Source organism: Solanum pennellii, chromosome 7 (assembly GCF_001406875.1).
Source record: "Solanum pennellii chromosome 7, SPENNV200".
In the NCBI taxonomy this organism is placed as follows: Eukaryota; Viridiplantae; Streptophyta; class Magnoliopsida; order Solanales; family Solanaceae; genus Solanum; species Solanum pennellii.
Window position 1 is genome coordinate 31,447,670 of NC_028643.1, and position 17,926 is coordinate 31,465,595.

Sequence of the window (17,926 nt, forward strand, 5' to 3'; positions counted from 1 at the left end):
CCACGGTACATAAGTATTATAAATGAATAAGTACTTATATAGAGTAGTTAATGGTTGTGTAGTTAAGGTTTGAAGGGGGCATAGGAATCGTCACTTCGTATCTTACCTAGATGAGTCTTAAGAAATATTATAGTTTGTTAAACAATTGATTATGTGACATGATCTAAAACTTACGTAGTCTAAAGGATTACTTCGGTAATCGTCAAGAGGTCAATCATGGACGTTATCTTCTTGATTTACTTAAATATTTCTTTTGATAGTCTTTGGAAGGAGAATGTCATATTATTTATGTGATGATGATTTGATGTCATGCAAGTGTGTTTGTGACTCATTGTGAGTACTCTTTATGATCATTTAGGCATGCCTAGAGAGGGTGAATGGGAGGTCTCTCTTTGTGTTTCTTAAGTGAATCCTATGATAGCTTCCAATGGTAGGATTACATACTAGGGGATGTCTAAGTTGAAGATAATCAACCTCACTGTACAGTGAAGGGACTTTACTGTAACAGTGAAATTGGTTCACTGTAAAGTGATATTAAAAATATGATATTTGTTTTAAATGTTTTCTTATGTGCTTTTAAGTTGTTAAATTTGGTTCGTATGATTATAATACGATTTTAAATGACAAGATGCATATTTCCAATAAATGTTAGTTTTCATGATTTTCATGCATTATGCCATACTTTGTACATGTGATTGTACTAATCCATGCTTTTATCTATCTGTTTAGTTGTTGGTAGGTGAGGAGCATTTTTTAAGGAAGACTTGTACCCTAGCAATCGTTCAAGAGAAGTTGAAGTATGTCCTTGTTTTATTCGAGGGAATAGATTGTCTTTTATGTTTCTATTTGAAGTACTGTAATAGACTAAGCATGTCTAAATTTTGAAGTGTGGGATGTGTCCCAAGTTTCCTCGTGTTTTAAGTTTGATGAGATTTAGACTTAGTATTTCCTATGAATATATATGGAAGAGTTTTTAAAGACTATGATATGTTTTGTGAAAATTTTTAGTCCCGCACTACGTTTCACTATATTTATGCGATGAATTATATGTAAGGGATTGTACGAGACCTCCGAGAGATTAAGTACATCGGTTGCAATTCGAGATTGCCCTAACTACTACGGTATGGTTTTGGACTGTTACAAGCTTGGTATCAGAGCATAATTTATTCAAATAGTATTAGGAATCAAGAAGTCTCATCAAGTCACGTATAGTAGAGTATTGACCATCGGTGTGAGTCGCCATACATCTATGGGCAAGAGGCTATGTAACAATAGGGTTTTCCTTCTTTTATACTTTTATGTTGGGTCATAGAGTGGAAGTTATGAATACTCTTTTCTTATGGTTTTCCTTGTGTTTCTAGGAATATGAATACGAGGACACAAGCTAGGAGAGATTAGGAGAATGAGGTGCAAGAAGATATCCCTCCTCAAGTTGAGGAAGTTGAGAAAGTTCCTCAAGGTGATAAAGTCCCTGTTGTGGGTGGAGATGAGATGTCCCGGAATAGAGTAATAGGGATACTAGAGAGGTTTTTCTTGCTTTGGCCTGAGCCGTGACTACACAAGTGAATTTAAGAATAATGCCTACTATTAATGTTGTGGAGAGCACTATGACGTCAAGGTTAAGAGGCTTTGTGAGGATGAATCCTCTTATATTTCTTGTCTCTAAGGTGGGAGAGGATCCCCAAGATATTCTTGGTGTAGTGTATAAGGTGTTGAGTTCCATGGGAGTTACATCTAGGGAGAAGGCAAATGTTAGGTTCATATAAATTGAGGGATCTTTCTCAAATATGGTACACTCAATGAAATGATAATGGAGGGCTCAATCGGGTCCTACTGAGTGGGAAGAATTTAAGGAAGCTTCTTTTCGTAAGTACTTTCACCAGGAGAGGAGGGAAGTTAAGGTGGACGAGTTTATCAATATCAAGCAAGGCAATATGAGTGTTGATGAATACACTTTGAAGTTCTCGACGTTATCTAGATATGTTTCTTGTCTTGTGTCTAATCTGAGGGATGAAATGAGTCATTTTATGATTGGTGTGGCAAACATAGTGAGGGAGGAAAGTCGTACGGCTATGCTACATGATGATATGACCCTATCTAGACTCATGGTGTATGCACAATAAATGGAAGTGTATAAACTTAGGATGATGGATAGAAACTTTAAAAGGGTTGGTTTTAGTGACCAAGAGAAAACTAGGATTAAAAAAAGGGCTTGAACAGAAGATTACTAAGGTTAAATTTTAGAAAGGAGGTGTTTCTAAAAGTGGTAAACCTACCTGTGTCACTTCTGGAAAGAAGCATTATAGTGAGTGTCTGAGGCGTACCAGGAGTTGCTATGGTTGTCACAAGGAAGGACACAAAGTGAAAGAGTTTCCTAACATTGTTTCTAGAGGGAAATAGAGTAAGAAAGTGTTCCAAAGGATGATGCTCCATAAAAGAGGTGTTCTTATGAACTCCGAACTAGAGAAGAGAAGCCTGATGATGGTGATGATTATGAGGGTATTTCCTTGCTTTTCTCTTTTAGTGATATGATTTCCTTCTAAGTTGGGGAGTATGGTTACTACATGGGATTGATAGTCATAGAAGTATGTTGCATGTGTATGATGTTTAGGAGTTTTGTTGAAATTGAATTTCATTAACTACTTGCGTGGTGTAATCAATGAAGCCATGATTATGTTTTAAGATGTTATTATATGTTGTTACTTTTCATAATAGTATATTTCTAACATGAATAGCTAAAAAGTTGCATTTCTAAAAAATTTGTCAAAATCACTATGGCTTGGAAAACTGGTCACTGTTAAATTGTTGAAAATTTGACATATTAATTCTTTGGTATAAAATTGTTGTAATGTGTTCATAACTTATGTATAGGAGCATAATATTTAATATAAAATGAGTTTTTATTATTTGGAATGAAGCATGTGAGTTTTGTAGCATAATGAGTTATATAATTGTCTTCTAGTTTATTTTTGTGTTGTGAATCACTTGACTATGTTAAATTGATGTTTTATTATTGATTATGTATTATAAGGTATGGTCATGATCTTCTAGTTGAGTCTCTATTCGTGGAAGTGTTCGGAGTGTGGTAACTGTCATTCGAGGACGAATGTTGTCCTTGTAGGGGAGATTGTAAGACCCCGAAAATAACATAGGTGAACAAGAGACTAACATGTTTGTCATTATTGTCTAAGGTCCTAAAAAATTCTAATATATGGTATTGAGGAAGTTTCGAAGAGTTTAGGTGCATTGGAAGTCTAACGTCAAAGGACGACTAAGATATTCAATTCTAAGTCACCTATTTTCCTCATGTGTTGTTCTTTGTGTTTATCTGTTATTAATGAGGTTTTAAGGTCCTTAAATGTGTTATTATATTATATATATATACAGTATGTTTATTTTCGCTGAGTTTGGAGGTCAAACGTCCATGACGTGCGAAAGTGTTGCCTTGAAATGACCTTGTGTGTCTAAGCATGTTTCGTCATGTTTTACGTGTTCGTTTTTGAAGAAATTCATGTGAAAGGTGATAAAATTGTATACTATAATTTTTTGGTTGGAAACGTCCGGGCAAACATCCCAAAGGACCAACCAAGGGTCTTTGTGAAAGGACCCAAAATAGGTGCCAAGGCTGCCCAAGACACTCCAAACCACGGAGGGAGTCGACGCCCAGTGTGTCAATCCACGCCCATTGTTAGGGTCTAATTTATTCTTACTTCGTCTTGGGAGAGAGGAGACCATTGTCGAATCGTTGAATTAACCAACGGAAGGACAGGACAGTGTGTTTGTGGATAGACGGTGCGTTGACTGCCAACAGTTTGTGAGTCTGTCCCTGCGTGCAGTTCACTGCCAAGTTAGGGTGAACTTGTAATTTCACCCCACTTCAAAATAAGACTATTGGAGGAACCTAAGGGGTATTTTATACATGTATATAAGTTTTTAACACTTAGAAGATTTCATTCAACCGAATAAAAAATCAAAATCTCTTAGAATTCTTTGAGAACTTTATTCGAGTCAAAAGTAAAGGAAGGGCTTGGAATGACGAATTCTGTGGAGATTCTTCATCAAATTGAATGTTTAGCTTCATAAAGGTAAGTATTTTGATCCTTTAAACTATCTTAATCAAGGATCCCAATTCTTACGATGTTTTCTAAAGTTTCCAAAGTTTAATTGTCCAATTTCATGATTCTACCATTGATTCTTGCATGAAATGTTATTAAATGTATATTATGGATTAAATTGTTATTGTAATGATTATTTTAACCTAAATTATCTATGAACCCATCAATTGTATGAACCCTAGTTTTTACTAAGTTGTGGTTACTTAATATTGATCTAACGTTGACGAATTGTTATCTTGTTTTATGTGGGCTATTTATTGATGTAATAATTGTAGTAAATAGATATCCAGGTTATATTGGATTGATTAATATGTATTAATTTGACCTAGTTTTATGAATATTGTTATAATTATGTTTAATAGTTGGTGATGACCATCGGTAAGGGCCTTGTCATATCAAATGTGGTGATTTGACATTGGATTGAGGTGTTGAGGATTATGTGGTGGTAATCTGCCCTATTTCCTTTATTTTTATATTAATTAGACTTCAATTATATTATTATTCGTAGGGTCCACTTGCAATTGATGTGGCCTTGTTGGCGTTACTTTATGCAATATGATGATCATGGGCTTGTCGGCACTACTATAAGTAATGTGATTATTTGTGTCGTTTATTATGTGAAGTATGATAATATCTATCTACATGTTAAGAAATATGAAATCATATTTGTTTTCTTCTATTCATGTGATCTTAGGTGATAATGTTAGACTATGACTTTGACCTTATGTGTATAGTCTTAGGGTTGAGTTATTGTTATTCCTAATGGACTATATGATTCTATGTTGGTCACATTGATGATTGTATGGTAGTGGATAGGATAAATTGATGATGATATGGTTATGTTTATTTGTTTCTAGAATGGCATGTATTATGAGTTAAGATGAAGTATGTTGTGTCTTTTCTTGGTTGACCTGTGTCTCTTGCTTGATGTATGTGAATGTGAATATGTGATGTCTTGACTTAGGATGCTAAAACTTAGTAATGTAAGTATGAATGACCTGAGACCGTAAGTGATGTTAAGAGAGTGTTTTATGTGAAACCTAGAACCTAGTGGTTAGGTTATGAATGTTATAGTCGTAAGTCGTAAGTCGTAATGGTACCCTTAAAGGTAAAGGAATGATAGACTTAGGTTTAATTGTCTAGAACAGCATCATATTAATCCTTAGGAAAGTCATCATGAGCTTCTTGTCGCCATTGTTAGGTAGCCCTAGTGAACCTTTCTTTGGTAGGGTAAATGTGATTTGTTTATGAACTTGTTATGGAACCCTTCTATGTGAACTTTACTTGTGAATTACTCTTTGAGAAACAAGGCTAGAACCGAGTGAGCATGGTAAGGGAAGTAGTTCTAGCTAAAGAATGAGACTATATTAGAAAGCATACCCTTCATATTCCTTAAACATGTGCCTACATGGGATTGTCTAAGTTCTACCATTGGCAAGTACAACACCCTCATCGGCGTACGTTAGAACTTTGAATTCCATGTCTTGCTATAATGTACTATGTCGGTTATTGCCTATTCTCATCATATGGAATACCTATTAGCATTAGAGAAGTTCTATGAAGTTTAGATGGTGGTATGGGACGCTATCTAGACTTTGCACAATAAGCTTTGAAGATTTTATTTGGAGTTCCTAGGTCTTGTCCAAGACAATTTTCTTGAATGTCCTGTATGTGTTTAATGTATCTTAATTTAACTAGTGTATGTAATGACATAAGTTAAGAAATTATGTTGAATGAATAAGTACTTATTTAGAGTGGTTAGGGGTTGTCTAGTTAAAGTGTGAAGGGGGCATAGGAATGGTCACTTTGTATCTTACCTAGATGAGTCTTAAGAATGACTTTAGTTGGGGAAATGGTTGATTTGGTGGACATGATCTATGTCTTAATTAGTTGAAAGGATTAGTTAGGTAATCTTGTAGAGGTCAATCATGGACGTTATCTTCTTGATTTCTTAAGTAGGTCTTTTGATAGACTTCGGAAAAAGAATGTCATATTATCTATGTGATGATGATTTGATGTCTTTAAAGTGTGTATGTGACTCATTATGAGTAGTCTTCATGATTATTTTTGCAAGCACAGAGAGGGTGTATGGAGGTCTCTCTTTGTGTTGCTTAAGTGAGTCTTAAGATAGCTTTTAGTGGTATGATTATATACTAGGGGATGTTTAAGGTGAAGATAATCAACTTCACTGTAACAGTTAAATGGGTTAACTTTAAAGTGACATTAAAAATATGATATTTGATTTAAATGTTTTCTCATGTGTTTCTAAGTTGTTAGATGTTGTTCTTATGATTATAATACGATTTTTAAATGAAAAGATGCAAATTTCCGATAAATGATTGTTTTCATGATTTTCATGCATTATGCCATAGTTAGTACATGTGGTTGTACTAATCCATGATTTTATCTATCTTCATAGTTGTTGGTAGGTGAGGAGCATTTGGGAAGAAAAACTTGGACCGTACCAATCATCCATGAGAAGTTGAAGTATGTCCTCCTTAGATTCGAGGACATAGATTGTCTTTTATGTTTCCATTTAAAGTATTGTAATAGACTGAGTATTTCTATATTTTTAAGTATGGGACGTTTCCCAAGTATGCTCGCATATTAAGTTTGATGAGATTGACACTTAGTATTTCCTATGACTACATTTGAGAGAATTTTTGAAGACTATGATATGTTTTGGGAAAAACATTAAATTTGGCACCACTTTTCACTATATTTATGCGATGAATGATATGTAAAGGCGTGTACGACACCTCCTAGATATCAAGTACACCGCTTGCAATCCGAGATTGCCCTAACTTCTAGGGTGTGATTTTGGGATGTGACATTATAACATAAAGAAAACCATATTTGTGATATTATTAAATAATTTACATTATACTTCATAAACCAAAATTTCAGAAATTGGATGAGTATGGGTTTATTGAGTTTTTAACCTTAAAATTCTCAACTAACATTAATAATATCATAATAAATTTATTAAAACTTTTTCATGAACGATCCATGCTTAGACTAAAAAATAGAAGAGTTTGGAGTTTGAAAACCCTTTTCGAAATATCATTAAAGTTACTCCTCAAATGGAAGGAAATTAAAGGATGAACTACCATACCATAACACAAAGAAACACACACGATTTGAAGAAAAAAATCCTTTTGCATCCACAGTCCAGCTCCAAGACCTTGACCCTCAATGGAGGCTTGAGAATGTTTTTTAAAAGAACACATTTTTAGCGTTTGGGCAATTTTTCATTTCTAATTTAGGTCTTGGGGTTTTTGATGGGGGGGATGGGTATATAATGACTTAAAATCAGTGTGTAACACACCCCTAAATACCCAAAACATCCCTACATTAATTGACCAATTTTACAATTTCAAGATAGGGGAATCCGCAATGTCCATGTCGCAAACAAAGATTTTGGCCTAAGCTGGACCAAGTCCGCACGCTGCCTGTGTTACACCCAAGTGCAAAATCTTGCTTCCTTGGGAAGCCTGCTTTACCAAACGCGGGGTCCCTTCCTGGATCCCTAGAGCGATCCTTGGTGAGTCGAACCTGGGCATTTCAACCCTATGTATTTCATTTTACTTATTTAAAGTTATTTTACATGTTTTATACTTCATACAACACATACAAACACTTATAACATAAAAAGAACACTAGCTCAAACACAAGGCTAGTTTAGGAAAGTCTTTGTTGTCCCTTGACTTTTGACTCAAACTTCACCAACTGACTTCTAATGCTAAAATACATCATTTTAACTCATTATTAACTAATGAAAAACATGAAAAGATTTATTTTAACCTATTTCATTTTTAGGGTCGCAATAGTCTCCCCCATTTAGAAAAACATTCGCCCACGAATGGACACTAAACATTTTAAAGGACTTCGCAACAAATATAATAATCAAGGTCATTATATTCAAAGTCATGTTCCAAACTTAATAGGAAAAAAAATCATATCATTAAGTATTTTAGGCAACATAAGCACATCTGGAAAAACTTCCACAATTCGAAGCACACAGTTACTTCATCATTTTAATTTCATTTATGGAGGAACGACCTTCTCCAACTTTAGACATTCTATTCATAGCATCATATATCTCAACATGTTATAACTTTCAAATGACTTATTGGAACATAAACATAAAAACATTTGAAGAAATTAAGTAAAATATCATTAACTACACATTGACATGAAATATATTGATCAACTACAAATCTACTCATGAAAAATATGATATCATAAAGAGCATGAGAAACATCATATAAACATTGAACCTTATAAAATAAGGAGACATGCAACTCATACTCAAATGCAAGACTCAAAAACACTACTGATTTTGGTGTCATGCTTGAGTAAGAATAGAAGGAAAAGATAAAGGTATCTAACACCTTACTACTCAAGTCACTCTCTCCCACATAGAGTAAACCCATCTAAATGATATCAAGACAACACTAAGGAATTTATGACTCACTGGGGCGTTCATTCCTTATTGGCTCCATTACACATTCTCATCACTTCTTGTTAGGATCCTCTCGAAGCATCTTCAACGTCCCTTACTTCAAAATCCCACAATACCTCTTATAAGGTAGGAACTCATAATAACCTTACTCATGAACATCCAAACTAACAATCAACCTTTCTAATCAAACATAACACCCTCCTCTTAGGATTCAAGCTCAGACAAACGCTCTTAAACCTCACCTCATTTAATTCTTAGGCACAACATTACTTAAACTCATGGAGTAAAACTCCCTCTTTCCCTTCCACACATTAAGGTAGATTCATTGGGGAACCAACAATCTTGCCATATATATTCCACGATTTGCTAGCATAACCTCACAATTACCTTTCTAGGTAAACATACTATATTTCCTCATTAGAGTAAACCTACACAAGAACTTCAATATAACACAAGCAATACTATGAAACATTACCCACAGAATAGGGTAACCCTCAACTCTTCTGATTTACCATATTCCTTCATCACTCCTCAAGTCTACACCATCACTTTTCTATTATTATTGCACATAGCAATAATATAACCTATTGTGCCAAAAAGGACTCCATTTAACCATTATAACTCTTATCATACTATAACTACATCATAATACCTTAAATCTCATAGATCAAACATAGCCACAAACTGCGTCAAATCACACTCTTAAAAATCCACCTTACCATATAGTCATCTAGTCACAAAACCACAATAAGCATCAACACACACCTTTTCTGCCTCAACCCTTTCAACATCACCCCTTCCAAGAAATCATATATTGAAGAATACCAAACAATAGCAAATAAGGAAGAGATCATATGGAGTAAAATGCTATGGCACAACATGAGAGTAATGAAGAAAGTGAAATTTTATCATCCTATAGCCTCTCGCTCAAAGATGTGCCGCTACTCACACCAATGAATAAGACACTACTAGACGTGGCTTGAGATACTTTAGACCCTATACTATTTCCCAAAATCTTACGCTATGACACAAAGTTAGTTACGACCCGCCAATACCCGCTAGAATATAGGCCAACTCTTAGGTCGGAACAAGGTGTACTTGACCTATCAGAATTTAAAACATTTCATGAAATTAACAATAATAAGGATATATCTTTTATAAAATTCTAAAGAGTAAGTCTCATCGTCATAAGCCAACTTGTCGACACAACTTAATATCTTCGGGAAGCGGCCCTTTACATTGAAAGAAAATACATAATAAGTTTTATACAAGTCTTAATGAAGAACTAAAGAATCATAGACTATGTCCTCGAATATATGAGGACATATCGGGTCTAGATAGAGTCGATTCCCAAGAATGCCTTCTAACCTTTCACTCTCCTCCAACTTATATTTATAGAGTATAGAAAAGTAAGGGGTTAGTACAAAAAATATACTAAGTATGGTATATGCAAAAACATGCAAAAGGGATGTTTTAGTAGAAATAAGCTCTCACTAATGAATATAGAACTTAAATAACACATAGAAATCATTTAAAACATAGGATAAAACTTATATAATTTTAACCTTCAAAATGCACGTTATAGTGAACTCATTTCAAGCCAACACACAGTGAACTCATCCCCTAGAAATTTCCCTAACCAAGGATATCCTAGAATTAACTAGGTTACCACCCATACAATTCCTTCAATGCACACCCAAGTGACCCTCAAGGTTACCCATTATAGGCTTATTTCGTCTACATAATAATTCCACATCATATAACTAGACATTAGAGGAACATACTTGCATCTAAAGACTTCACATAAGTGCCCTTCTCCAAGTTTATTTGCAAGTTACATAATGTGTAATGTGAGAATACCATCCCATACTACTGCAACAATATGATCCTCGTGGATTCCATGAGATAAGGTCAGCACATTCATTATTCAAAAACTTCATCAAACAAGACATTACCTTAAAATTTTTTCTCAATATTAGACATTAACTCACAAAACTTCATTTCCATTAATGACCCATTAATAAATTACATATAAAAACACACAAGGATTCCCCTTTCAAGTGTCTACTTGTGCAATGGATAAATAGTATCCCATACCACCACCTACCCTAAGTAGTACACTCTTTAGGAGACTTAATTAATTACATTATTTTGTGGGGGATACATTTAACCAACATAGACCATTAGAGATAGACATGGAATCTCGACATTAATCCCTAACGGATGAGGGATCCCCAATTGCCTAGGGTAGGGTCATTCTCTTAGCGTTTACATGGATTCTTCAATAGCTACACCTATACGGGCGCATAGTTAAGGGATAAATAGATTGTTTCTTAGTAACTCATTCTCTACTAACGAGGAGTACTCATCTCAAGAGGTACATTGGATAGGACATTTCAACTCAAGAAGTGTAAGGGCCCCTACTTCAAATCCTGTCGGTGTTAAGCATAAATTCCCCACGCAGTCTTAAACATTCATTACTAAAGGTTAAGGAATAACTATTTAAAAATACATCTTAACTCACGAAGGGTATTCATCCTCAAACCTATCTTAGATAGCTTTTGAGAATAGTAATGTTGCTAGTAAACACTTCATCTCAAATCACGGAGAGTGTTCACCCCTAAACTCGACCTTTTTCTAACAATAGGAACAGTAAGGGTTGTCTAGACAGTTCATCTCTACTCACGAAGAGTGTTGACCCTACAATTCCCTATTCGTATTCGTTAACTTTATTCATTTATTCAGGTGTGTGTGTGTGTACAAGTGAGTACACCTCTCAAATAATCACTATTTTCATAACATTTTCTTCTAAACATGTTTACACCTTCATTCATCACGTTTCCAACACTAGCATGCTTAACATGAACACAGTCTTCATTTAACATAATGTATACTATTCAAGGTTCATAAAGCATATCAACAAGAATATCATCATTATCATCGTACTTGATATTTCAATAATTCAATGTTATACTCACAATACGCATGTATATACAAAATCGTATACTTCAAGTAAACACCGCCATCAAAGGTGGACCATACTACTCAAGAATCATTTAATCATAAGAAATAAACAATATAATCAACTTATTGTTCATACAAGCTTTCACCACATATTCTCAATTTCTCCAATAATTCATCATAAAATATCCCTTAATACAGTAGCTAAATCAAATAATAACATAACGAAAACCATAGTTCTAATATTATCAAATCATGTAAATTACACCGACTTCGTAAGACAAAAGTTTAGAAATTGGATGAGCATGGGTTATTGAGTTTCTAACCTTAAAATACTCAACTAACAATATTAATATCACAATATATTAATTCAAACATTTTCGTGCAAGACCCATGCTTAGAGTAAATAATAGAAGAGGTTGGAGTTTGAAAACCCTTTTAAGAAAGTTCAAGGATGAACTTCCATACCTAATATGAAGAAACCCACAAGATTTGAAGAAGATATCCTTTTGAATACACACCAAAGATCCAAGACCTTGAACTTCACCGGAGGCTTGAGAGATTTTTGGAAGAGAAGACCTTTTTAGGGTTTTGGGAATCTTTTATTTCTAATTGAGGTCTTTGGTATTTTTATGGGGGAATGGGTGTATAATGACTTGAAATCAGTATATATCTCAGACCCAAAATACGCAAAACACCCCTACATTAATTGGCCAATTTTAGAAAAGTCTAAGTTCAATTAAATTTTTGGAACTATCGTCATGAAACAAATACACAAAGCGGAGCTACTCCCGCAAGATTTCTCAAAAAAAATTTAGAGACAGGGGAGTCCGCGAAATGTCCGCATTGCAGAACAAGAAATTTTCCTAAGATGGTGTCACGGCCCAACCCGATGGGCCGTGACTAGTGCCCATTTTGGACACCCACATACAAACCTGCTAAGTATAACCAACTGAAACTAAGACAATATGGAATTCAATCAAATCAAGCCAACCCCAACGTCATATATCTATAAAGAGGACCTGTCTCATAAGGAGTCATTAAGATTCAACCGTAACAACATACGCGAGCCAACAAGGCCGCCACTATCCAAAGCATAATAACATGCGTAAGCCGACAAGGCTGCCACTACACAATACACAATGATGTACGCAGCCGACAAGGCTGCCCCTGTACAAGCGGACATCCCAAACAAACCATGTCTTGACCATTATCCAAAACATCTATATACAACCCACATAATGTCCGCAGACCTCTAAGAGTACAGTAGTGAAACTCGACGGTATAGGGCCTCTCCATACCCATAGACAAGCAAAAGACTACAAAAAAAGTTATGTACCAAAACGACTGGGCTCTGGAACAGTGGAGCTCTCCCAATCAGCAGAGTAGATATCCTAGGCGGGAGGATCACCGAACTGTGCGTCTACACCTGCGGGCATGAAACGCAGCCCCCCGAGGAAAGGGGGGGGTCAGTACGGACAATGTGCTGAGTATGTAAAGCATAAGGTAAAGATGACAGGATACCAACATGGTAAGTCGAAACAAAAATATCGCTACACATGTACCCTTTTAAGTGAAAATCATGCATATCTTTAACATATAAGGTGACCAGCTTCCCTAGTAAGGGGCTCGGCAAAATAATCATCACATCATATCCGTCATCATCATCATCATAACCATCCTCATCACCAATCATATATATAATATACATACCCGACCCTCTAGTTAGGGACTCGGTGACATATGCAAGAATCTCCGCACGAACATTACCCGGCCCGGGATTCGATGAAATGATAAATAACTCTATGCACGAGTAGAATATTATGAGCAACCATATGCAATTAAAATCATTTCTTATAACTCAATAGAACAATTAACGTGAACCAGCAAGGAGTATTACCAAAGATTAACGCTTTATCAAGATTATGAACCTTTAATACGATATGGAAACGTAAAATCTCGATGACTCTAAGAAGCATACCATAGATATCAGAAATCATCATAGCCTTAGACATAGCTGATATATAGAGGAATAGTTGTGGAAGAAATAATATACGTCACCTAGACGCTCTAGAGGTAAGTATCAAACCTGTCCGTTATTCGCTCATTTTTTGAAAGGTCATGCCAAACAAAGAAAGAAGGGATAGCGTTACATACCGTATAGTGGAGCTGCACGTCCAATATTTACTGCTCAAGCTATTAATCTATAACAAGCAACAATCGTGCCGCAATTAGATAAACGTCGCGCTTTACTATTTTGTAAGCAAACTAATAATCTAACGAAAATCCGGCAGCACTTCCCCTATTTTCCTTACTTCGTCCCAATCCGACAACCACCCAAATTATCCACAGCAATACCAATAACACATATAACCCAAATAATCACATTAAACAGCCCCCCCCCCAAAACAGTTCCGTCTCGGCAACCATAGCAGCGAAGCAACGACACACCGAGCGATAACTCGTTTTATAATTCACAACACATCTACCTTATCGTATCCATCCTTTGAAGTATATACCCATAATCACATTAACATATACAGAATTTCCCACAGTTTGCTTTAATCAAAACAGCCCAAACACTAACACGACACCACTAACAATCCGATTATGGTTTCCGCTCATACTTAGCACATTCAATAACTAAAACAAACTTCCTAAGCTACTGGTCACGCCCCCTTCTTAATATTAATGGATAATTAACAAAGGTATTCTAATGAATTAACACATCAAGCAAAGAGATTACTAACCAAATTATTTGCAGCTACTGGCCAAGAGTTGCAGGGTTGGTTTTCTCTATTTCCCTGGCTGCCTAAGCCATGTGGTGAAGAATATGATATGCTGCAATGCATTTCACCACCTTATTTATAGTATGGAGTGGATTTCACCACCTCATTTATAGTATGGAGTGGAGGTAGCCCCCCTCTACACGTGTCCCACTAAGGCCAGCTCCCAATCTGATTCCTTTTATTTTTGCCTTGAGTGGTGAGGCCCACTGCATTAAATTAATCATAATCAGCCACTAATTAATCCCTCACATAAAGTTAATCGCACTTACATTAGCCAAATCATACTTAATATCAAATTTGGAATAAACATCCTTGCCTAATATTTCTTTAATCAATTGGAAGTTAAAATAAAATCTCATTCCCCGGACATACGTCTACTAGATCATGACGCGCACTACGTATAAAAATATGAGGCATAACATCCTTCCCCCCTTAGGAACCTTCGTCCTCGAATGATAAGTTAGCGTCTTACAAAAATAAATTCTAGCGAGGTCTCTCTAAGAGTTATACCTATCAACCTGCATTCCGTAACTTACAGATGACTCATAGAGTCACAACTTACTACATAATCTCGTTTATCAATATAGTCAATCTAGGAATTGAATTACGTGCAGGTACGGGGAACAAGTAAGGATACTTATTCTTCATTTCGTCTTCCGCTTCCCAAGTCATCTCCTCTCTATTATTATTTTGCCACAACACTTTGACGGAAGCCACATCCTTAGTACGTAGCTTTCTAATCTTGAGATCAAGTATAGCTACGGGTTTCTCGTCATATGACAACTCCTATGTTACCTGAACATCATCTACAGGGAATACTCTAGAAGGATCACAAATACATTTACATAGCATCGATACATTGAAGACTGGATGTACCGCCTCCAAATCAGATGGTAGATCGAACTCATAGTCAACCTTGCCTATCCTACGAACAATCTGATAAGGCCCAATGTATCTCGGACTGAGCTTCCCCTTCCTGCCGAATCTCATAACACCCCTCATGGGTGATACCTTCAGGAATACCCAGTCACCAATCTGAAATTCCAAATCTCGACGCCGATTATCTGTATATGACTTTTGTCGACTCTGGGTTGCTAATAATCTTTCTTGAATAAGCTTCACTTTCCCAACAGCTTGCTGAATCATATACAGGCCTATTAACTTAGTCTCGCCAACATCAAACCAACCAATAGGTGACCTGCACTTCCTCCCATATAAGGCCTCGTACGGTGCCATCTGGATACTAGAATGGTAGCTATTATTATAGGCAAACTCAATGAGCGGCAAGTGGTCCTCCCAGCTACTTTTAAAGTCAATAATACAGGCCCGCAACATATATTGTAATGTCTGAATAGTACGCTCAGTCTGCCCATCAGTCTGAGGGTGAAATGCTGTGCTAAGGCTCACCTGTGTCCCCAATCCCTTCTGAAACGATCTCCAAAAGTTGGATGTAAATTGAGCTCCTCTGTTTGATATAATGGACGTGGGAACCCCATGAAGTCTCACTATCTCCTTATATATAACCTCGCATAATGTTCAGCCGAATAAGTAGTCCTGACTGGAAGAAAATGGGCCGGTTTCGTCAGCCTATCTACAATAACCCATATAGAGTCATACTTCCGTTGAGTGCGAGGTAAGCCTGTAAGGAAGTCCATATTAATCATCTCCCATTTCCAAGTCGGGATCTCTATCTCCAGTAATAATCCACCAGGCTTTTGATGTTCGATCTTGACTTGTTTACAATTCGGGCACTGAGCAACAAACTCCGCTATATCCTTTTTCATGCCATCCCACCAATATAAGCATCTGAGGTCATGATACATTTTCGTTGACCCTGGGTGAATAGAATAACGGGCCGAGTGTGCCTCTCCCATAACCTGTCGTCGTAGCCCCGCAATATCGGGTACACACAATCTGCCTTCATATCATAACACTCCATCAGGTGTAACCTTAAATGGGGTCTTTTCCTTTTGAACAGCTTCATCTCTATACTGTGCCAGAATAGGGTCCTCGTATTGGTGTCTCTTTACCTCATCTATGATTGAGGACTCAACAAACCTCTCGAATAGAAACTCCACTATCTTCTAAATTAGCCAGACGGACTCCAAGGCTGGATAGCCGCTGAATCACCCGAACCATCTCCCTTCTTTCTGGTTGTACATCTGTCAAGCTACCCATGGACTTACGGCTAAGATCATCTGCTACAACTTTCGCTTTCCCTGGATGATATAAAATATCAACATCATAATCCTTTAGCAACTCTAACCACCGCCTCTGTCGTAAGTTCAGCTCCTTCTGTTTAAAGATATATTGGAGACTCTTATGATCTACATAGATGTCCACATGGACACCATATAAATAATGCCTCCATATCTTCAAGGCATGAACAACGACTGCTAACTCCAGATCGTTAGTAGGATAATTCTTTTCATGCTTCCTAAGCTGTCGGGAGGCATAGGCTATAACTTAGCCATGCTGCATCAATACACATCCTAGCCCAACACCCGAAGCATCAGAATAAATAACATAGCCGTCTGGTCCCTCCAGAAGAGTAAGGACTGGAGCTGAAGTCAATTTGTCTTTCAAAAGCTGGAAGCTTCCCTCACAAGCATCAGTCCACTGGAACTTGGCTGCCTTTTGAGTTAGCCTTGTCAAAGGCGCTGAAATTGAGGCAAAATTTTCTACGAATCTCCTGTAATATCCTGCTAACCCCAGAAAGCTGCCTACCTCAGTAGGTGTCGTAGGTCTGGGCCAAGTCTTTACCGCCCCAATCTTCTGCGTGTCTACCCGAATACCATCAGCTCCAATAATATGCCCCAAGAGTGCCACTGAAGTCAACCAGAAATCCCACTTAGAAAACATAGCATACAACTTCTGGTGCTGAAGTACCCTAAGTACCGTCCTTAAATGGTCTGCATGCTCCTCTTCTGAACATGAATAGACCAGAATATTGTCTATAAATACAATAACAAACATATCAAGGAATGGTTTAAACACTCGATTCATTAAATCCATAAACACCGCTGGAGCATTAGTCAGCCCAAAAAACAGCACTCTAAACTCATAACGCCCGTATCGGGTCCGGAATGCCGTCTTTGGAATATCTGCCTCCCTTACCCGCACCTGATGATAACCTGACCGCAAGTCTATCTTTTAAAAAAACACTTTGCACCCTGCAACTGGTCAAATAGATCGTCAATCCGTGGGAGGGGATACCTGTTCTTTACTGTTACTTTGTTCAGCTGCCTATAATCAATAAACATCCGCAGCGACCCATCCTTCTTCCTCACAAACAGTACCGGTGCTCCCCAAGGTTTCGTAGTAGGCCTGATGAAGCCCTTTTCTAGCAAATCCCTCAATTTCTCTTTCAATTCTTTCAACTCAGCAGGTGCCATTCTATAAGAAGGTATAGATATAGGCTGGGTATCTTGCAGTACATCTATAGTAAACTCTATCTCTCGTTCTGGAGGAAGGCCTGGAAGTTCCTCTGGGAATACATCGGAAAATTCATTAACTTCCAGGACTGATTGAAGCGTCGGTGCCTCTGCCTTTATGTCATGCACCCAAACCAGATGATAAATATAGCCTTTTCTAAC